This window comes from Bos grunniens, chromosome 7 (assembly GCF_055505025.1).
Source record: "Bos grunniens cultivar Pamir isolate PY7600 chromosome 7, Bosgru_T2T1.0, whole genome shotgun sequence".
NCBI lineage: Eukaryota > Metazoa > Chordata > Mammalia > Artiodactyla > Bovidae > Bos > Bos grunniens.
The window spans coordinates 33,496,033-33,519,086 of NC_141171.1; the positions used below are offsets into that span (position 1 = coordinate 33,496,033).

Sequence of the window (23,054 nt, forward strand, 5' to 3'; positions counted from 1 at the left end):
CTGTGTCACTTTTAAAAATGTATTCAAAAACAGTACAAAAAACAGTTTTTGACAGTTGTTTTTTTTTTTTGCTGTCAAATAGTACAGTATTTCAAAAAACTAAAAATAAAACTACCATATGACCCAGCAATTGCACTCTTGAGTAAGTAAACAAAAAAACAAAAACCCTAATTTGAAAAGACACATGCACCTCAGTTTTAATAGCAGTATTATTTACAGGATATGGAAGCAACCTAAGTGTCCATCAACAGACAAATGAATAAAGATGTAGTATATAAGGGAATGTTACTCAGCCATAAGCAGAATAAAACATTGCCATTTGCAGCAACATGGAAGTACTTGGAGGCCATTATGCTAAATGAAATAAGTCAGAGAATGGAAAATACTGTATAATATCACTTATATGTGGAATCTAAAAAATACAATGAGCTAATGAATAAAAGAAAAATAAGAAGCAGACTCACTGATACAGAGAACAAACTAGTGGTTAGCAGCGGAGACAGGAAAGGGAGGAGGGGCAACATGTGGGAGGGGAGTAAGACATACAAACTATTAGGTATAAAATAAGTTACTAGAGTATATGGTATAACATGGGGAATTTAGCCAATATTTTATAAGAACTATAAATGAAGCATAATCTTTAAAAATTATGAATCAGTATATTATATACCTGTAACTTATATAATGGGTCTTCCCCAGTGGTTTAGTGGTAAAGAATCCATCTACTAATGTAGGAGACATGTTTGATCTCTGGATTGGGAAGATCCTCTGGAGAAGGAAATGGCAATCCACTCCAGTATTCTTGCCTGGTAAATTGCATGGACAGAGGAACTTGGTGGGCTATAGTCCATGGAGTCACAGAAGAATTGGACACAACTTAGTGACTGAAATAAACAAACAAAACATATAATATTGTACAGCAGCTATACTTCAATAAAAATTAAAAAAGAAAATCCAAAAGGAGTATAAATATAATCACAATGATACCATTATCCCATAATTCAGTTAAAGATATACAAACATACTTTTTTAATATTCAAAAAATCTGATTGCTTTTTCCTCAGTTAAATTATATTTTCATTCAATTTTACCCACAGATTTCCATTCTCATATATTTTTATGCTTGAATGTGTTTATTAAACACTATATCATATTTCTCCACAGTAAAAAGGCATCATCAAAAAGACATTTATTTAAAATTTTCCTTGAACATCAATTGTAAGTGTCTAAAATTTCTTCTAGAATTAATTATGTCACAATAATTATCATTAACAATTGTTCAGGACAATATTATAAATCATTGTAAGTAACAACTGTAAGGAGAAGAAAATGGCAAGCCACTCCAGTATTCTTGCTCGAAGAATCCCATGGACAGAGAATCCTGGCAGGCTGCAGTCCATAGGGTTGCACAGAGTCAGACACGACTGAAGCAACTTAGCACAACAATTGTAAAACATAAAAAAACAGAAATGCTACTGGAAATGAATCTACTAATGAGACAGATGGGAAGAAGAGTTGTGGTACATTAAAGAGGTTTTCTGTAAGATTTGGGAGCATGTCTGCATTTCTGGAACATGTAATGTGCAATACTGGGGAAGGGGAAAGGAGCGAAAAAAAAAAGAAAGAAAGGAAAAGGTGGTTACCTAAGAGTAGCTGGGAAAGGAGAACAGATATGTCCCCTTCTTCATAGCGAGCATTTTCCCCGGAAAGAGAATACATAGAATTTGAGGCTCTGGAAATCAATTTCCTTAATCATATCCTTACACACACTTAAGGTCTCTCTTTATGTGCCCTCAGGGCCCTCCACTTAAAAAGCATTTCAAGGTAAAGAGTAAAAGTCTCCTGAAAAGAGAGTGTTCTTTTCCAACTCACCCTTCCCATTTAGGAAATAAAGTCTGTCTTTTGTCAGTGGTGTGTCCGGCACAGGAGATGTAATACATATGAATTGTTATTTCAAGACCCATTATTGGATTGTTTTTAACCTACGTAAAGGTATTCGGGAATTATTCCACTCCCTTATTCCATTCTAATGCTTGAATTTCTTTCCTTCCTCAAGTGGCAACATGACTTTATTAAAAGGACTCTGTTGAAAAATCCACCAAAGGATTATGCAAAAGACTTGGGTAGACAAAACCAACAGGTGCCGGGGTTCCCATGGGCACACTGTTACTGCCATGCAGTAGAATTCTATGGAAAAGCAGGCATGGGAGTGAAGGTAGGAAGAAGGAGTGGGGCTGGGTTTTGAGTGGAGGTAAGAATCAGAAGGTTTTGGTATGAGTTTCCCTGGTGGCTCAGACAGTTAAGAACCCGCCTGCAATGCAGGAGACCTGGTGGGTTCAATCCCTGGGTCAAGAAGATCCCCTGGAAAAGGGAATGGCAACTCACTCCAGTATTCTTGCCTGGAGAATCCCATGGACGGAGGAGCCTGGCAGGCTATATAGTTCAGGGGGTCGTGAAGAGTAGGACATGACTGAGAGACAAAGCATACAAACAAGTTCTCAAGAAAGACCCATAGGATTATACCTAAGTGTCAAGCTGCTGCTGCTGCTGCTGCGAAGTCGCTTCAGTCGTGTCCGACTCTGTGCGACCCCATAGACGGCAGCCCACCAGGCTCCCCCGTCTCTGGGATTCTCCAGGCAAGAACACTGGAGTGGGTTGCCATTTCCTTCTCCAATGCATGAAAGTGAAAAGTGAAAGTGAAGTCGCTCAGTCGTGTCCGACTCTTAGTGACCCCATGGACTGCAGCCTACCAGGCTCCTTCGCCCATGGGATTTTCCAGGCAAGAGTACTAGAGTGGGGTGCCATTGCCTTCTCCAAATGTCAAGCTACTAGCCATGAAAACAGTTGAAGAGAAATATTTATCCCTTTGAAGCAAAAAGCATGTAAAATGATGAGAAATTTGATATATAGCCACTGATATTTAAGACATTTACTTAGTAGCAAAAGGAAGGGTGATCTCATATTTGGGGAATGACATTTAGGGTGAGGCTACACTGTCAAAATGTATACAGAAGCCATTTTACAAAAATAGTTTTAATTTTTGTATGACTTTGTTGAACCTTGTTTCAATGATGTGGTGAAGAAAACATATTGTCTGGTGTTTTCCAAAGAAGAGTAGCATAATAAATGTAAGATGTTGCTGCTGACATTAGAACTCATGCATCCCACACTAGTAAAAGAAAAAAATTAAACCAAAAAAAAAAAAAAAAAAAGAAGAAGAGGTAGAGTCTAAGACACTAAGCAAAGGATGAATCATATCCTGTCCTCATAGAATTTTATGGCTACATTTGAATTACACAATTTAGTTATGGGAATCAGCCACTAGAAGTCTGTATAAATGTTTTTCGACTGAACTGTGCAGAACCAAAAAGGACAAACAGTCTCAAGAAGAGGAAATTGCTACATCTTCAGAGTAAATCCCTGGCATTTACTTAAATTTGTGCTCTAAATGTCAAATTCAACACAAGACAAAGTTTAGCTGTATTTAGGGTTTAATACTTGATAAACATTCTCAGCACAGACCCAGCTCACTGGAAGAACACTCAACACATCTTTTTAATGAATATATGAACTAATTAATGAATGAATGGTTGGTGTCCCCATCAAAACAAACAAGCAAATGAGCAAAGAAAGCCCAAACAAAAACCATAAAGTGCAGATAGGAACAAATACTTTATATTTTGAGATCTGTGAAAACCTATTGCTATTATATTAATTTTAGGAAACAAATTTATTCAGTACCTGAAAGTGGTGATTTAAACATTTTTATTTTAATTGTATTTTCCTATTTTACTTTATTATCATGCATATTCTTTTTTTTAAATTTTATTTTATTTTTAAACTTTACAATATTGTATTAGTTTTGCCAAATATCGAAATGAATCTGCCACAGGTATACCTGTGTTCCCCATCCTGAACCCTCCTCTTAAAATTTATTCATGAGTTATTTTCCTCCATAAAGTATATATTCTAAAAGGTTTTTTTTGAAAGGACAAGTTAAACTAAAGACCAAAGATGTACTTCAAGCAAAGCCACTCCAGAGTGGGTGTTTCCTTTTATTTCATTTATGTGATATTTTTCCTTTTGCTTCTTAAAGATGGAGTGGAGCAGTCAAAGAAGTTTAATACCCCATGTTGTGTCTACTACAAAGATATGATAATTCACAGATGTGTAAATGAATAAACTCTCAAATGTGAATTTTGTAGTTTTCCTGAGCTGAAAAGAAAGGAAAATTGCAACCAAGTTGAGCTGACAACTTATATGTGTTTTATAAACATTTTATAGTGTTATTAAAAACCTACTAAGAATACAGAATGAAAACATTTATCATATCATTTGGAACTCATTTTTTGGTAAAAAGGCAAAATAGAAGAGTGAAAAATCTTTTTCCCCTAGTCAGTTATTAGATAGAAAAATGATTCATACAACTGTTATGAGATCTAAGTGTAGGTCTTTCTACTGAATTGAATGAGGAGCTGAACTTGACATTCATTATCTTGTATATTCTGTATGTGGTTCATTGCTGTTCAGTCTCTCGGTTGTATCTGACTCTTTGCGACCCCATGGACTGCAGCATGCCAGGCTTCCCCGTCCTTCACATCTCCAAGTGGTTCAAGGAGAACTGTGTTTATGGTATTAATATTACTGCATTCTCAGGCAGACTGGGGGTCCACTCCCACTAAAGCTTCACAGATATGGACTCAGATTTAGAAAAACATGAGAATTTAATGCTTGAAAAATCAAGTGCTCCTTGAAATGTATAGTTTTAGAGTTAAAATTAGTCATACTTTTATCTGAAAATAATGTCATACTTTGCCAAGTTCATGTTAATGTTATTTATTCAATTTCCAATTTTAAATTTCATTAATGTATTGCTTCAGTGAATTACATACTATTCTTTTCCTGTATCTTCCAAACTCCAGTGTTAACATAATCATTTTATTTTTTAAAATTTTTTAAAATTTATTTTTTTTTTAAATTTTATTTTTAAACTTTACAATATTGTATATCCACTATCAAATCATTTAAGTAGATTTTGGAAGTTAGTAAAGGTTTTATATGTGTTACTTTCTCTTCCTCTCCAACCCTAGCATTTAGTTATTCACCCAAATATTTACCAGATGTTGCCAGCTTACTTGGACATTAGTGCCCTGCAGTTCAAGTTGATTTCTCATCTGTGACCACTGTTGGGATGACTCTCTACTGCCCCTTGCTACAGATGCTGAATCATCCCAACCTAGCTGCAAGTGAACAATAATACCCAGCTGACACGTGTTATGTATCACCATCATCTGTTTCATCTCGTCTATCATTTTTCTTACACAAATGAGCTTATATAAATATACAAACTTTTTATAAGAGTCCTTTCTCTCTGCCCATCCACATACAAAGAAAACATATTGTTTATATCATAATACTTGCTTTAAGAAATTAAGGTATTTCACACACTCCAAACAACTTTATTTTACAAACTTCCAAAATACATCTTTCAAATCTGATATTTTGGCAAAGGATTTTTCACAATTAATTTTAAGTTGGCTTCCAGACATTGGTTTTTCCATAGGTAGCATATGGTTGTTAAATCGAATTATTTAAAGATAAAATCCACAAACTTAACCACCTGGTTGTGAATTGAATTTGACTTAAGACTGTTGTATTTCTCTCTCTACATTTTTATTTGTGGACGTGTGTGCACGTGTGTGTGTGTGTGTGTGTGTGTGTGTGTGTGTATATAGTGTTATTCAACTTGCTAAGTATTTTACTGGTCTAATAGAATATTTTACGACTAACAAAACTCTTGGCTCATAGGTTAATTTTAGTACTTACATGGTAAATCATATTTCAGAACTCAAAGTTTAATCAGTCTTAAAATTTGTCTATAATTGTTGAGTTTTATAAGCAATTATAAAAAATGGTTATTCAAAACAATTACCATTTGAAAGTGAGTAAAACATCTGCCTACTGCTAATGTAAAATACTCCAGATGACATCTGAATGACAGGGGAACCCTGAGCATGCTTAGGCTTATAATGAACAGCTTCAAGAAAATTCCCCTGTAGTTGCCTTGAGCTTTCTAAATGTAATATTCTTGGGATTAACATTTTTCTATGTTTAAAATATGCCTGCAACATAAACTGTATCTACCACACCACAGAGATTGGACTGTATGTGCATTTTTATACATGCAAATTCTGACATGGAATTTCAGATGTGATAAAAGAGTACTTGGAATGCTCAGATGGTTAAGTGATATTAGAAAGGACCCAGATATGGGAAGAAGAAAGAACAAGATTTCTAAGTGGAAGGGAGAATCACATTCAGTGGATAGCTACTTAATTTACTAAGAAGATAAAATAACAAGACAGAAACATAACTAATTTCTATCAAAAATAACTCTAAATTGGAAAAAAAAAATTCCAGTATAAGTTACCTACCAAATTTAGAATTTATTTAAGAATATGAACAAATTTAATGGACTCTGACTTGATCAGTTAATTAAATCTTATAAAATAGATACATATGCTCCTTCCTTTTATTTTGAAGTAAATGAAAATACTCATGAACATATGTTGAAATATAACCTCTCTATATAAAGATGAGGCCAACCTGTCTTTTAAGCTAGGAGTCAATTACTGATTGGATAAAAAACCATGATATTCTAGGAAACAAATCCAGCTGAGTGTAACATCCCTGAAATCTCCTTTTCATCTCTAAAATAGACTAGGCATGGACTTGCCCAACATACAAAGCACAACTCCTTGGGAGGCAACTCCTGACTGAGTCCATGATAGCATAAAAAAATTCTGACCATCAGATCACCCTTATAATTATACTGCAAGAAAGATCAAGTGTCTTTCCTTTTTGTGTAAGTTTCTCTCAATCCAATATTTATTTGAGTCATTATATAGTTACTTAAACCAAAACTAGGACTTTCCTGGTGGCTCAGACAGTAAAGTGTCTGCCTACAATGTGCGAGGCTCAGGTTCGATCCCTGGAGAAGGCAGTGGCACCCCACTCCAGTCCTCTCGCCTGGAAAATCCCATGGACAGAGGAGCCTGGTGGGCTGCAGTCCATGGGGTCGCTAGGAGTCCCACACGACTGAGCGACTTCACTTTCACTTTCATGCATTGGAGAAGGAAATGGCAACCCACTCCAGTGTACTTGCCTGGAGAATCCCAGGGACGGGGGAGCCTGGTGGGCTGCCATCTCTGGGGTCGCACAGAGTCGGACACGACTGAAGCGACTTAGCAGCAGCAGCAGCAGGTTCGATCCCTGGGTCGGGAAGATCCCCTGGAGAAGGAAATGGCAACCCCCACTCCAGTACTCTTGCCTGGAAAATCCCATGGACAGAGGAGCCTGGTAGGCTGTAGTCTACGGGTCTCAATGAGTCAGACACTGAGCAACTAAACTAAAACCAAAACTAACTCAATAAATTAGACAGTTACAACCAAAACTTACTATATTTATTCTGAGAACACATGGAAAGGAAAGGAAAAGGAAAGTGAAGTCGCTCAGTCATGTCCAACTCTTTGCGACCCCATGGACTGTAGCCTACCAGGCTCCTCTGTCCATGAGATTTTCCAGGCAATAGTACTGGAGTGGATTGCCATTTCCTTCTCCAGCAGATCTTCCTGACCCAGGGATCGAACCCAGGTCTCCCGCATTGTAGACAGATGCTTTACCATCTGCAGCACCCCAAATTTTCCATTACTAGCTAATTATATGTGTGTGTGTGTATGATTATTATTTCAGAATAAGGACAGCTTATATAAAACTTGTCCTGTTATTTTTCTTCCCTAATAGTATTATTCATTTCTTGTTTCCCACTCTGGTTAAAAAAACAGTAAATTGAGTCTAATTCTCCATCATTGGTTTCATCCCAAACTGTATTATTATGAACATAAATGTCCATGTTTTAAAAATATTTAACATGTTCATTAATTAATATTATTTTAGAAACCTTTCAAATGAGAACTTTCTTCTATGTGACAAAAGTTATTTCTAAAGAATTTTTAAAATAAGTAAAAATTCAAAAAACATTGCCTACTATTTCCTTTATAATGGCAAAGCAATGGATGGAAACTTTCTTTAATAAACTCAGTGTGACATTTGCAGGTTAACAGTTAATGTTTCAAGTCATTGTGACCTCTGTTTTCTGCTCTGAAATTAGTGGAATGAAAACATAAGAGAAAAATAAGTTTTATTTTTAATGGAACTGTTAAGAACTACTGCCAAATATACTGAAATATGGGCCAAACTGAGGTCTAATACTCAGAATGTAAACCATTTTAGATCTCAAACAGGACACAGAGAACTCCCAAATTAGGAGGCATGCCCTTGGCGGGAGAGAGGGGGAAACCAGTGGTACTTTCTTTGGAAAAATAAGGCCACTTGATAAATAAAGGCTACAGGATACTCTCTGTGCCCATGTGACACCATGGATTGACAAAGGAAGTGGGGTAAGATGAAGAATATCAGGAACACATTGTCTTTGCCTGAGGCTCTTGTCACTGCACAAAGAGGATGGAGAAGCACAGTGAGTACATATCATTTCTAAAACTTCAACTCTCTGGCAACTAAGAAGTAAAAAACTAGTAAAGGACATGTGACATATAGGTTTCTGCTGGGAGTCAAAAATATCTTCTGCTGTTACTGAGTAGAAACATACCCAAGACAAGAATGTTACTGAATTTGTGTAACTGACCCAAATTCCATATGTATGCTTTTCCAGTGCAATACCCTGACTCAGACTCAAGCACTATTTATCGTTAAGCAGCAAGCAGGATCAGAAACATCTGTCATTCCAAGATTAGTAATAATCAGAAAGATAAAGTATATGAAGTATGTAACATAATTACAAAAAATACTTAAGCAAAGAAATATAAAAATTTAAAAACACTCAAATATAGCAGTGGGAACTGTACTCAATGCTTTGTGGTAACCTAAATGGGAAGAAAATCTAAGAAAAAGTGGATATATATGTACATTTAACTGATTCACTGTGATGCACACCAGAAACTAACATAACATAGTAAAGCAACTATACTCTAATAAAGATTAGTTAAAAAACATTGCAAAGACTATCAAACAGGAGAAATTATTGAGATAGAATAATATCTCTTTAAAATCAATTATAGACTACATACTTACCTAATAAAAAGAAGCTCTAATGACAGTTAATTGGCTTCAAAGAAGATATGATGAGGCCATATAAGGACAGAACTGGCACAGCTCAGGAATCCAAGAAAAAGTAAAATTATTTCGAAAATTGAAAAATAGCTGCAGTATTAAAGAGAATAGATATTACTGAAAAAGAAGTCAGTTACTTTGATAATGCTTAAACAAAACAAAATATGAATATGAAATTGGAATGAATATACATGCATAGGAAGTATTTGGAAAACAAAAATAATTTGAAAATAATGCTTCTGGAGAGACAAAACAATTTGCCAATCTTAGAAGTGAGAGAGAGAATTACTTTTAATTATATACTTTTCTCTTATTATTGAATAATTTTTAACCATTAAAAGTTTTATAATATAAATTTGCTATTGTGTCCATACCCCACTACATTATACTATATTCCTACAGACATTTGTGGCAAATTAAATTTGTACTTTATTGAGGCACTTTTTTAATGTAGACTATTTAATTGAAACCATACAGTACAATGATTGAGCACATCTAAAAATCATGTGATTAGAATTAGATGTAGATGGAAAAAGTTACAAGTGTGGAAGAGAGATCATAGAACATAAAAAAAAATGAAATGAAAAAAGATTTCAAATGATCAGAGACCAGAATTATTAACAGCACATTTGTCCAGATGAAAAATATTATTTCTGTTTCCTCAAGAATACTAGATCAGCTAAAAACCTGCCATGAGACTGTTTTTTTTTTTTTTTTGCATGCAACATTTCCGGGCCTGGACACAGCTCATTTCAGTGATTTGGGTCAGAGTACCAGTTGTCAAGTTGCCCTTCTTACACCATTGTTTTCATCATATCTCTCTTTTATTAGTCACATTAGTACAGGACCATGCTTAAAGGATACAAAAATGTCAAGTGAAATGAAGACATCACTTTATTTGATTAAATGTGTACAAATTACATGACTTATATTATTTCATGAAGAAAAGGACAATTTAACCATTTAATCATTGTAAGCAAGTCTTTTAAAGTTAAGACTAAAAAAACCCAGGATATTCACAGATGACTGATATGGTGAGTACCCACCTACAGTGCAGAAGACCCACGTTCAATCCCTGCATCAAAAAAATCCCCTGGAGAAAAGAATGGCAACCCACTCCAGTATCCTTGCCTGGAGAATTCCATGGACTGAGGAGACTGTGTACAGTCCTGGGATCACTACTTTCTCTTGACTTTCAAATGTGACAATATTTTTGAGTTAATAATGGTAATTCAGTTCAGTTCAGCTGAACAGTTGTACCCGACTCTTCGCATCCGCATGAAATGCAGCACTCCAGGCTTCCCTGTTCATCACCAACTCCCGGAACCTACTTAAACTCATGTCCATCGCCTCGGTGATGCCATCCAACCATCTCATTCTCTGTCATCCCCTTCTCCTCCTGCCTTCAATCTTTCCCAGCATCAGGGTCTTTTCCAGTGAGTCAGTTCTTCGCATGAGGTGGCCAAAGCATTGGAGTTTCAGCTTCAGCATCAGTCCTTCCAATGAATATTCAGGACTGACTTCTTTTAGGATGGACTGGTTGGATCTCCTTGCAGTCCAAGGGACTCTCAACACCACAGTTGGAGAGTCTTCTCCAACACCACAGTTCAAAAGCATCAATTCTTCAGTGCTCAGCTTTCTTTATAGTCCAAATCTCACATTCATACATGACTACTGGAAAAACTGTAGCTTTCACTAGATGGACTTTTGTTGGTAAAGTTGTCTAGGTTGGTCATAACTTTTCTTCCAAGAAGCAGGCATCTTTTAATTTCATGGCTGGAGTCACCATCTGCAGTGATTTTGGGGCCTCCCAAAATAAAGTCTTTCATTGTTTCCATTTTTTCCCCATCTATTTCCCATGAAGTGATGGGGACCAGGTGTCATGATCTTCGTTTTCTGAATGTTGAGCTTTAAGCTAACTTTTTCACTCTCCTCTTTCACTTTCATCAAGAGGCTCTTTAGTTCATCTTCACTTTCTGCCATAAGGGTGTGTCATCTGCATATCTGAGGTTGTTGATATTTCTCCCAGCAATCTTAATTCCAGCTTGTGCTTCATCCAGCCTGGCATTTTGCATGATGTACTCTGCATAGACGTTAAATAAGCGGGGCGACAATATGCAGCCTTGACGTACTTCTTTCCTGATTTGGAACCAGTCTGTTGTTCCATGTCCAGTTCTAACTGTTGCTTCTTGACTTGCATACAGATTTAGCAACAGGCAGGTCATGTGGTCTGGTATTCCCATCTCTTTAAGAATTTCCACAGTTTGTTGTCATCCACACAGTCAAAGGCTTTGGGCAAGTCAATAAAGCAAAAGTAGATATTTTTCTGGAACTCTCTTGCTTTTTTGATGATCCAGAGGATGTTGGCAATTTGATCTCTGGTTCCTCTCCCTTTTCTAAATTCAGATTGAACATTTGGAAGCTCACGTTCAAGTATTGTTGAAGCCTGGCTTGGAGAATTTTGAGCATTACTTTACTATTGTGTGAGATAAGTGCAATTGTGCGGTAGTTTGAGCATCTTTGGCATTGCCTTTCTTTGGGATTGGAATGACAAGTGACCTTTTCCAGTCCTGTGGCCACTGCTGAGTTTTCCAGATTTGCTGGCATATTGAGCACAGCACTTTCACAGCATCATCTTCCAGGATTTGAAATAGCTCAACTGGAATTCCATCACCTCCACTAGTTTTGTTTGTAGTGATGCTTCCTAAGGCCGAATTGACTTCACATTCCAGGATGTCTGGCTCTAGGTGAGTGATCACACCATTGTGGTTATCTGGATCACGAAGATCTTTTTTACAGTTCTTCTGTGTATCCTTGCCCACCTCTTAATATCTTCTGCTTTTGTTAGGTCCATACCATTTCTGTCCTTTATGGTGCTCATCTTTGCATGAAATCTTCCCTTGGCATCTCTAATTTTCTTGAAGGGATCTCTAGTCTTTTCCATTCTGTTGTTTTCCTCTATTTCTTTGCATTGATATCTGAGGAAGGTTTTCTTATCTCTCCTTGCTCTTCTTTGGAAATCTCCATTCAAATGGCAAATCTCTTTACAAATATACTAACATGTCATTGTAAACTTTGATTAGTTTGTATTTGCAAGGAGTGGCTCCCACAATGATAAACTCTGTTTTATTAACCTTTATGCTTGGAACCTTTGGATCAAGCACCCTTAGGAGGATCCTACCTTCTCAGTGCTGTAGATGCTTTAGCTCCTGTAAGTCCTTTGCAGCACAGTTCCTTTCTTCTCTAGGAGGGCCCTGGGCTTTTCCAGCTAGGTTATGGCTGTGAGTCAACCTTAATGCTTCATCTGATCAACATAAAATGTGAAAAACTTGAAATTATTTTACCTAGTTCCTAATTTTATAAATATAGATATAGGCTCAGAAATGAATATGTAATTGCTACTTGTAATGCTTAATTTTTCCGATTACTGTGCTATATTTACTTCTGAGACAATCTAGATTTTTGTTGTTGTTGTTGTTGTTAGTAAAGAAAATTAGAACCAAATCCAATTTGGGGGGTGGGGTATATCATATTTCACTCATTTTCTAGAATGTTTAAACTTGTAAAATACAAATTTTTAACACATTTTTCACTATTTGAAATCTCAAACAAATATTTTGGGGTATATTTGATTATGTTAATGTATTCCCATTTGGGGGATAGTTGGATATCTGCAGTAGCACTTTTAACCAAGCAATTTCAATATTATTTTTATATTTCATTTTAAATTTTATCTGTGTAAATATCTCAAGCTTACTAATAATAGTAAGATGATGAAATCAAGGAAAGTGTTGCTTTTATTTTAAAGCAATCATCATGTGTTTATCTGCCAGGTCTATCAAGTAAGCATACATTATAGATATAATGGTTAAAATCTCACCAATAATGATGGACAAAATTGCATCCGCTTCTAATAATTTTATTTAAAAGAAATTATGCCTCTAAAGATACATTATTCTTGTTGGAGTTCTTCCCTTAGGGCAACATTGATTTAGATGATTCATCTTCACTTTTTTCCAGTAATATGGAAGAAAACATCAGAATATAGATTGACAGTCTTTTACGTAATATTGTTTCTATTTTTCGCTGACCTAATTTTCTTTCAGCTAATGAAAACGTCTAAAGTGGCTCAAATAAAACTCACTCAGGATCATTTGTAGGAAAATGAATGAAGTTTGTTCATGTTATACACCCATTTCCCTGTTTATAGATTTCCTTTTCTGTTTTTCCTAATGGTCATTAGTAAGTGGAGTCCAGCTTCAGGCCAGAATTCTATGTAGTCTTTCAGGCCTTCCCATTTGGCAATGACAAGGCTTTGCATGGCAGGCTTCACTGGGGTAGCTGTCCTTCTCACACACTAAACTCAGTGCATAGGCAATGCACTGAAGTTTTTGGAGGCAGTTGCAGTGAAGGACTCCAGTCCCTCTGGGCCAGCCATGCTCATATGCATATCTCCATTCCTGGCTGTGAAATTCTATTTGGAGGCCTCCCTCTCGGGGGTCCTGGCTGATGCACTTTTCAGGTGCTTCCACCATAAACCCCTTTATCCTGAACTTTTGCTGATGTAATTTTGCCACTTTGATTTGGTCATTCCCAGCCCTTCCCCTTCCCCGCATCCCTTCAGCCCATTAGTCCATTGTTGTTCAGTCACTAAGTCATCTTTAACTCTTTGTGACCCATAGACTGCAGCACGCCAGGCTTCCCTGTCCTTCACTATCTCCCAGAGTTTGTTCAAACTCATGTTCATTGAGTCTGTGATGCCACCTAACCATCTCATGAGTCCTTTAAGAGACAGAATCCTTTTGCTGAGCCCTGCGTCCACCTGGTAGCATTCCCTGGGGAAAAATGAAATACTAGGGCACTGGCACCACTTTTGTCTCTTTCTTGTCCTGTCATAATAAGTGATCAAGTCTAGGTTGTTACTTTCAACTTTGTCCTAACTGACCACTGTACACATAGATGTCTAACAGTTAAGCATTTACCAAATTTTAAGTGATCATCGAACTTGTTTTCTCATTGCCAAAGATCCTTTATCTCAGTGATATGTTCCTTGTTAAATATACCATTCTTTTCATCCAATATTCAGATCTTATGAAAGTGCTTTTGAAGATACAAATAATTTTTGAGGCTTGAAGGATAATCAAAAAGGGTTGAATTTTAAACATTGTGATAAATAGTATAAGGCTTGGGAGTATATACCTTGAAGAGCTGTTTTTCTTTTTTCTTTTTTTGTGGTAAGAATTCAACATGAGATGTACTCAATAAATTTTTGAGTGCACAATACCGTATCCATAATGGTAGGCACAATGTTGAACAGATTTCTAGAACTTATTCATCTTACATACTGAAACATTATACTGTTGAAAATCAACTTCACCTTTTCCTCTACCCTCAGCCTCTGGCAACCACAATCCTCCTTTCTGTTTCTGAGTTGGACTATTTTACATACTTTCTATAAATAGAATTATGTAGCATTTGTCCTTCCATGATTGGCTCATTTCACTTAACATAAAGTCCTTTAGGTTTATCCCTTTTGTTGCACTGGCAGGATTTCCTTCTTTAAGGTTAAATAATATTCTTGTATTATTGTATGTGTGTTCTATGTACATACCACACCATCTTTATCAATTCATCTGTTGAAGAATATTTAGGTTGTTTCTATACTTTGGTTATTGTAAATAATGCTGTAATAAACATGAGAGTGCAGATCTGAGATCCTGATTTCAATTCTCTGTGGTAAATACCCAAAAGGCTGGAATTTGATCCACATACATGCATAGACACCGTCACTTCTATTGATAGTGTTAGCATTAGTTGCTCAGTCACGTCTGACATTTTGCAACCCCGAGGACTGTAGCTTGCTGGGCTCATCTGTCCATGGCATTCTCCAGGCAAGAATACCAGAGTGAGTAGCCATTCCCTTCTCCAGGGGATCTTCCTGACCCAGGGATCAAACTCTGGTCTCCTGCATTGCAGGCAGATTCTCTACTCTCTGAGCAAACAGGGAAGCCCCTCTAATGATAGTGGCCATTCCCAATTTCTTTAACAATTGCGCTCAGCAGTGTAGCTAAATATTTGCATGTCTGCACAACCTCACCACATGTGTGCTCCTTTCCTTCTATGTTGCAGAGATAAGCTGAGTTTGTAAATAACCCAAAGTAAAAGCTGAAATTGATACAATGACCCATGAGAATCTACTCATTCTGTCCTTGTCCCTGGATATTTTTCCAACCTCTCCTCTTGCACCTTCCTCCTTTCTCCCATATGAAGCCACATGAAGACAGACTTCTGCTCCAGGACTTGCACATGTTCTTCCCCCACACCAGGAATGCTCTTTCCCCAAACATCTACTAGGTTGCTCCCTAACTTTTTCTCACAGGTTATTTCCCAGCTATCCATGTTCTCTGTTGCTGCTAAGTCACTTCAGTCGTGTCTGACTCTGTGCGACCCCATAGACGTCAGCCCACCAGGCTTCCCCGTCCCTGGGATTCTCCAGGCAAGAACACTGGAGTGGGTTGCCATTTCCTCCAATATATGAAAGTAAAAAGTGAAAGTGAAGTTGCTCAGTCGTTCTCTGCCAAGTCCCTAATACCTAACATGTATGGGCATATATCGAAGGTGTTCAATAAATATTTGTTGAATAAATGAAAAGAATAAATATGCCTACAAACCAGGAAATCAAGAATACTCTTTGTAGTCACAAAGCTATGATGCTTTTTCACTGTAACTCCTTTGTTATTTCAACATAGATAAGTAGCCTATTTCTAAAGTCCTTATAATGGTGGGATTAAAAGAGAGAGAAAATTCCTAAGTGGCTGTGACTAGGAGAATTATTCAGAATTGCAGCCATAGGAAGTAACAAATAATCCTGGATCTCTGTGTACAGCCAAGGCATTATTTTCAGATCACACCTGGCCTGGATGCAACTCTCTTCCTTTGTAAAGCAAGAGCTGAAAAAAAAAATAATAATCTCCCACTTTGGCAGCATAGTTCAGAGAGAAATATAGCAAAGATCAGAGAGCATGGAGAACCGAAAGAAATAGCAAGAGCACACCAAATACAGAGGACATTCTTCTTAATGAGTCGCTGCAGGCAGCACTGGAAAAATAAGCAAGCCTCCTGCAATTTCTAGCACTCCACAGATTCATGGAATGATGAATAAAAACAATTGCTTTAAGTGTGAACCTTCAGCAGTTACAAAGGCTCCAAGAATGGTCTGTAGTTAGTGTAAACCTATTCCAGAGGAAGTGACTATTGAAGTGCAGGTGGTTAGCTAACCTCTACCTGCTCTTGGCCACATATTAAATATTATCTCATTTATCCCTCACAACTTCATGTAGTCTGGTACTATTTTGCAAAAAAGAAGATTACTTGAGAAAATTGGGTTTCTTGCTCAAAATTACAAGCTAGGAAGTTGTGAGTTCAGAATTTGAACCTAGAAATTAATGACAGAGCATATGGAAGAGCTGCCAAAGGGATGAACAGGGAAAACCAAGATCTGACCTAGCCTTGCCAGGCTAAGCATATCAAGAAATACACATACATACATATATAAATATATATATATATACATACACACATCTTTTTGTGTGGTTGTCATATGTGTACATATATATACATACACTCTGTTCAGTATATCCCCAAGTTGGGATTTAATTATTTGCAATTAATAGTTTTGTGTTACTCCTAACAGCCTGGGTAAAAGAATCAAAATTTTGAAAGTAGTATTTCTAGAGAATTTTCTATATTTCCTAGAGGTTTTTTTTTTTAAGCAACTTTGAGTTGTCTTTAGTATGAAAACAAGACTAAAAATACTAATTTATAACTAGTATTATGAAACACATACTAAGGGTCAGGCACTGTGACAAGTGTTTTGTACACATCACATTCATAAATATGCATAACAACAGTTATCATTTTTATTCCAATATTTCATATATGTATGAAAATGCTCAGATGTAGCGTCATAGTCTAACTTATTCAAAGACATATAGATTCAAAATTAGTTCTGGCTAGCTTCAAAGTACTCACCATTCACCAACATGACATGCTGCATAAAAAAAAAATAGACTATGCAAAGAAAAATAAACCAGTAGAGTCAATTTATACCATGTTGAAAAAAGATGGTTTCAAGCAATCTTATTAAAGCACCATCTGTCTTATAGCTTTTTATCAATACCAAGTTGACATCAGTTATGGTGTTAATGATTATCTACCATCGCTTTCCTTGTATGGTCCACTGCTCAAGTCTTTAGTTCTACACTGTCTGAGAACCCCCTGGATTATTGGTTCACAGGTTAAATCAAACTCTCTTAGCCACGTCATTGAATGAGATCATGGCTGTGGGTGAGCACAAGTCAAATACAGCTATGAATACGACCAAATGGAATTGGAATCTGAACCTAAGAGTGCATATTTATAGCTGATAAAAGTTCAACTAGGTGGAGGTATCTTAAGAGGGAGGATCTTGAGATCTGCTTGCTTAAGGATACTGAGATACAAAATGCTTATTGATGGTCTTTTCTGGTAGCTCAGTTGGTAAAGAATCCTCCAGCAATTGCAGGAGATCCTGGTTTTATTCCCAGGTCAGGAAGATCCCCTGGAGGAAGGCATGGCAACCCACTCCAGTATTCTGGCATGGAGAATCCCCATGGACAGAGGAACTTGTAAGGCTACAGTCCATGGGGTCACAAAGAGTCGTACACAACTGAGTGACTAAGAACACAGCACATGCTTATTGATACTCTGCGACTGGAAGACTTTTAAAGAATATAGCAGATCCACTGGCCATGCATGTAAGACCGTTCACAAGACTGTATTGTATCACCATTTTAATTATAGTAAACCAAAGGAAACTGTGGAGAAGGCAATGGCACCCCACTCCAGCACTCTTGCCTGAAAAACCCCATGGACGGAGGAGCCTGGTAGGCTGCAGTCCATGGGGTCTCTAAGAGTCGGACACCACTGAGCGACTTCCCTTTCACTTTTCACTTTCATGCACTGGAGAAAGAAATGGCAACCCACTCCAGTGTTCTTCCTGGAGAATCCCAGGGACGGCGGAGCCTGGTGGGCTGTTGTCTATGGGGTCGCACAGAGTCGGACACGACTGAAGTGACTTAGCATAGCATAGCATAGCAAAGCAAGGGAAACTGGCCCATTAAATATTAGAGTCTTTTTTCTTATGAGGAAGTTAATTCTGAGACTTTGAGAAATATTTTATTCCTGGTCAGCACCATAAGCTCCATATGCCTATTTTATTTTGATAAAACGGCCAGAAATATTCAGTACAAACGTCTATATCATAATATAACCCACATAAATAGAAAGATTCACTTCATTAAACAGGATCCTATAGTGATTTCAGGGTTTCCAAATGAATTTTGATATGATTTTGATATTTATATGCACTCATTTACTCTATTTGTCTCCAGTTTATGCTAGTGTGCATTATCATAGAGCATTAAATCTGTGCTGTCACTTCTTTTAAAAGAACATGTGAATGGTGATTAAAGTATCATTTAAAAAAACATGTAATACTTTGTTGCTATAAGAGAACATTTAATGATGAAAGGAAATAAAATGATGAAAGAAAAACTGTTAAAGATATTACTGAAAGAACATTATACATATAAATGAATTAATGTTTGTAAATAGGAATAATGGTAACTTCAGTTCAGTTCAGTTCAGTCACTCAGTCGTGTCCGACTCTTTGTGACCCCATGAATCACAGGACGCCAGGCCTCCCTGTTCATCACCACCTCCCGGAGTTCACTCAGACTCACATCCATCGAGTCAGTGATGCCATCCAGCCATCTAATCCTCTATTGTCCCCTTGTCCTCCTGCCCCCAATCCCTCCCAGCATCAGAGTCTTTTCCAAAGAGTCAACTCTACACATGAGGTGGCCAAAGTACTGGAGTTTCAGCTTTAGCATCATTCCTTCCAAAGAAATCACAGGGCTAATCTCCTTCAGAATGGACTGGTTGGATCTCCTTGCAGTCCAAGGGACTCTCAAGAGTCTTCTCCAACACCAAAGTTCAAAGGCATCAATTCTTTGGCACTCAGCTTTTTTCATAGTCCAACTCTCACATCCATACATGACCACTGGAAAAACCACGGCCTTGATTAGATGGACCTTTGTTGGCAAAGTAATGTTTCTGCTTTTGAATATGCTATCTAGGTGGGTCATAACTTTCCTTCCAAGGAGTAAGCGTCTTAATTTCATGGATGCCCTCACCATCTGCAGTGATTTTGGAGCCCAGAAAAATAAAGTCTGACACTGTTTCCACTGTTTCCCCATCTATTTCCCATGAAGTGATGGGGACCAGGTGTCATGATCTTCATTTTCTGAATGTTGAGCTTTAAGCGAACTTTTTCACTCTCCTCTTTCACCTTCATCAAGAGGCTTTTGAGTTCCTCTTCACTTTCTGCCATAAGGGTGGTGTCATCTGCATATCTGAGGTTATTGATATTTCTCCCAGCAATCTTAATTCCAGCTTGTGCTTCTTCTAGCCCAGCATTTCTTATGATGTACTCTGCATATAAGTTAAATAAGCAGGGTGGCAATATAAAGTCTTGATGTACACTTTTTCCTATTTGGAACCAGTCTGTTGTTCCATGTCCAGTTCTAACTGTTGCTTCCTGACCTGCATACAAATTTCTCAAGAGGCAGGTCAGGTGGTCTGGTATTCCCATCACTTTTAGAATTTTCCACAGTTTACTGTGATCCACACAGTCAAAGGCTTTGGCATAGTCAATAAAGCAGAAATAGATATTTTTCTGGAACTCTCTTGCTTTTTTGATGATCCAGCAGATGTTGGCAATTTGATCCCTGGTTCCTCTCCCTTTTCTAAAACCAGCTTGAACATCTGGAAGTTCACGGTTCACATATTGCTGAAGCCTGGCTTGGAGAATTTTGAGCATTACTTTACTAGTGTGTGAGATGAGTGCAATTGTGCGGTAGTTTGAGCATTCTTTGGCATTGCCTTTTTTTGGGATTGGAATGAAAACTGACCTTTTCCAGTCCTGTGGCCACTGCTGAGTTTTCCAAATTTGCTGGCATATTGAGTGCAGCACTTTCACAGCATCATCTTTCAGGATTTGGAATAGCTCAACTGGAATTCCATCACCTCCACTAGCTTTGCTCGTAGTGATGCTTTCTAAGGCCCACTTGACTTCACATTCCAGGATATCTGACTCTAGGTGAGTGATCACACCATCGTGATTATCTGGGTCATGAAGATCTTTTTTTTACAGTTCTTCTGTGTATTCTTGCCACCTCTTCTTAATATCTTCTGCTTCTGTTAGGTCCATACCATCTCTGTCCTTTATCAAGCCCATCTTTTCATGAAATGTTCCCATGGTATCTCTAATTTTCTTGAAGAGATCTCTAGTCTTTCCGATTCTGTTGTTTTCCTTGATTTCTTTGCATTGATCACTGAGGAAGGCTTTCTTATCTCTTCTTGCTATTCTTTGGAACTCTGCATTCACATGCTTATATCTTTCCTTTTCTCTTTTGCTTTTCACTTCTCTTCTTTTCACAGCTATTTGTAAGGCCTCCACAGACAGTCATTTTGCTTTTTTGCATTTCTTTTCCATGGGGATGTTCTTGATCCCTGTCTCCTGCCAATGTCATGAACCTCCGTCCATAGTTCATCAGGCACTCTATGTATCTGATCTAGTCCCTTAAATCTATTTCTCACTTCCACTGTATAATCATAAGGGATTTGATTTAGGTCATACCTGAATGGTCTAGTGGTTTTCCCTACTTTCTTCAATTTCAGTCTGAATTTTGCAATAAGGAGTTCATGATTTGAGCCACAGTCAGCTCCTGGTCTTGCTTTTGTTGACTGTATAGAGCTTCTCCATCTTTGGCTGCAAAGAATATAATCAATCTGATTTCAGTGTTGACCATCTACATGTGACCATCTACACATGACCGTGGTGATGTCCATGTGTAGAGTCTTCTCTTGTGTTGTTGGAAGATGGTGTTTGCTATGACCAGTGCATTCTCTTGGCAAAACTCTATTAGCCTTTTGCCTGCTTCATTCCGTATTCCAAGGCCAAATTTGCCTGTTACTCCAGGTGTTTCTTGACTTCCTACTTTTGCATTCCAGTCCCCTATAATGAAAAGGACATCTTTTTGGGGTGTTAGTTCTAAAAGGTCTTGTAGGTCTTCATAGAACCATTCAACTTCAGCTTCTTCAGCGTTACTGGTTGGGGCATAGACTTGGATTACTGTGATATTGAATGGTTTGCCTTGGAAATGAACAGAGATCATTCTGTCGTTTTTGAGATTGCATCCAAGTACTGCATTTCGGAGTCTTTTGTTGACCATGATGGCTACTCTATTTCTTCTAAGGGATTCCTGCCCACAGTAGCAGATATAATGGTCATCTGAGTTAAATTCACCCATTCCAGTCCATTTTAGTTCACTGATTCCTAGAATGTCGATATTCGCTCTTGCCATCTCCTGTTTGACCACTTCCAATTTGCCTTGATTCATGGACCTGACATTCCAGATTCCTATGCAATATTGCTCTTTACAACATCGGACCTTGTCTCTATCACCAGTCACATCCACAGCTGGGTATTGTTTTTGCTTTGGCTCCATCCTTTCATTCTCTGGAGTTATTTCTCCACTGATCTCCAATAGCATATTGGGCACCTACTGACCTGGGAAGTTCCTCTTTCAGTATCCTATCATTTTGCCTTTTCATACTGTTCATGCAAGAATACATGAAGTGGAATAATGGTAGAGTAATCATGAATCCATAGTGAACCTCTGAAAGTTTTGCTAAAGATCCCAAAGCAGTAAAAAGGAGAAATATGAAAGTCCATATTTATTTTATGGGATAAACTTTGAATCAAATATCATTATATAAACAGGAAAATACTAATATGTGCATTCATTATGGAGTAGTCCATAAAATATGAGCTGAATCAGATAAACCTGAAGCAGAAATTTAGTTTAAGTTGTAAGTTACCAAAAGGCAGGACCAGATTTTAATTCAAATTGGAGTTAATACTTGGAACCAAGCTGACTTTGGTTATGAGTAAGGAATTCACCATTCAAATGTTCTTTTAAAATAAGTGACAGCACAGATTCAATGCTCTATGATAATGCACAGTAGCAAACTGAAGACATTCAAACTAGAATATTTTGTATGTAGCACTTTGCAGGGCAACAGCTATAAACCAGGAGGATCATCCCAAGCAACCCAGAAGTTACAGTTACCTTATTTATGAGGTATGACATGGCATCTACTAGAAGGACCTCAACTTGATCCTCACTTGCTCCTAAATTCAATTTTTAAAATAGTAAGTATCATGGTATGAAAGATGAAGGATTCTGACTAGGATAATGTACTAAGAATTTAGTGTGTTTGTTCAGCAGTCTTTAGTTTACTGTAGTACAGAGGTAGAAGAAATTAGGGTTGCATCTACACACCGAGGGTTCTGAATCAAAGAGAAGGAAAAAGCTATGCATAATTATGTACAACCAGTATTTATTAACTGCTACACTTGGCACTGAAACTGTATCATTTTCAAATGATGAAACAGTCACAACTGTGGACGAAACTGTATCAACAATACTATGATTAATCATTACTTGCAGTATTACTCTGCCCAGAAAAAATATTTTATGGATAAAGAAGGCAAGTTTCTTTCACCAGAATGACTAAAATGAGAAAGAAAGGCAGTACCAGCTGTGAGTGAATGTGTGGAGAAACCAAAAGTCACATACACTTTGGTGAATATGCAAAGTGATGTAATCATCTTGCAAAACTCAGGAAAATCATTTTGCATTATTTACTAAAGCTGAATACACACTTATCTTTTGGTCCATCAATTTCTATGCTAACAA

The 23,054-nt window shown here is 37.3% G+C and overlaps 1 protein-coding gene across 4 annotated transcripts in view; it reads right to left on the reverse strand.

Moving 5' to 3' along the window:
• Nucleotides 1-23,054, reverse strand: part of PRR16 (proline rich 16) — a 1,143,323-nt gene that overhangs the window by 453,041 nt on the left and 667,228 nt on the right. The window contains exons 1-2 of one of the 4 annotated variants that reach the window (XM_086410725.1): nucleotides 9,151-9,274; nucleotides 671-884 (exon numbers count right to left, since the gene is read on the reverse strand). The exons of 2 other annotated variants lie outside the window; for them this stretch is intronic. The gene's annotated coding sequence lies outside the window, so the exon portion shown is untranslated. Of the gene's footprint in view, nucleotides 1-670; nucleotides 885-9,150; nucleotides 9,275-23,054 lie in introns of those variants that run through there. One more of the 4 variants, XM_086410722.1, reaches the window with a different exon arrangement.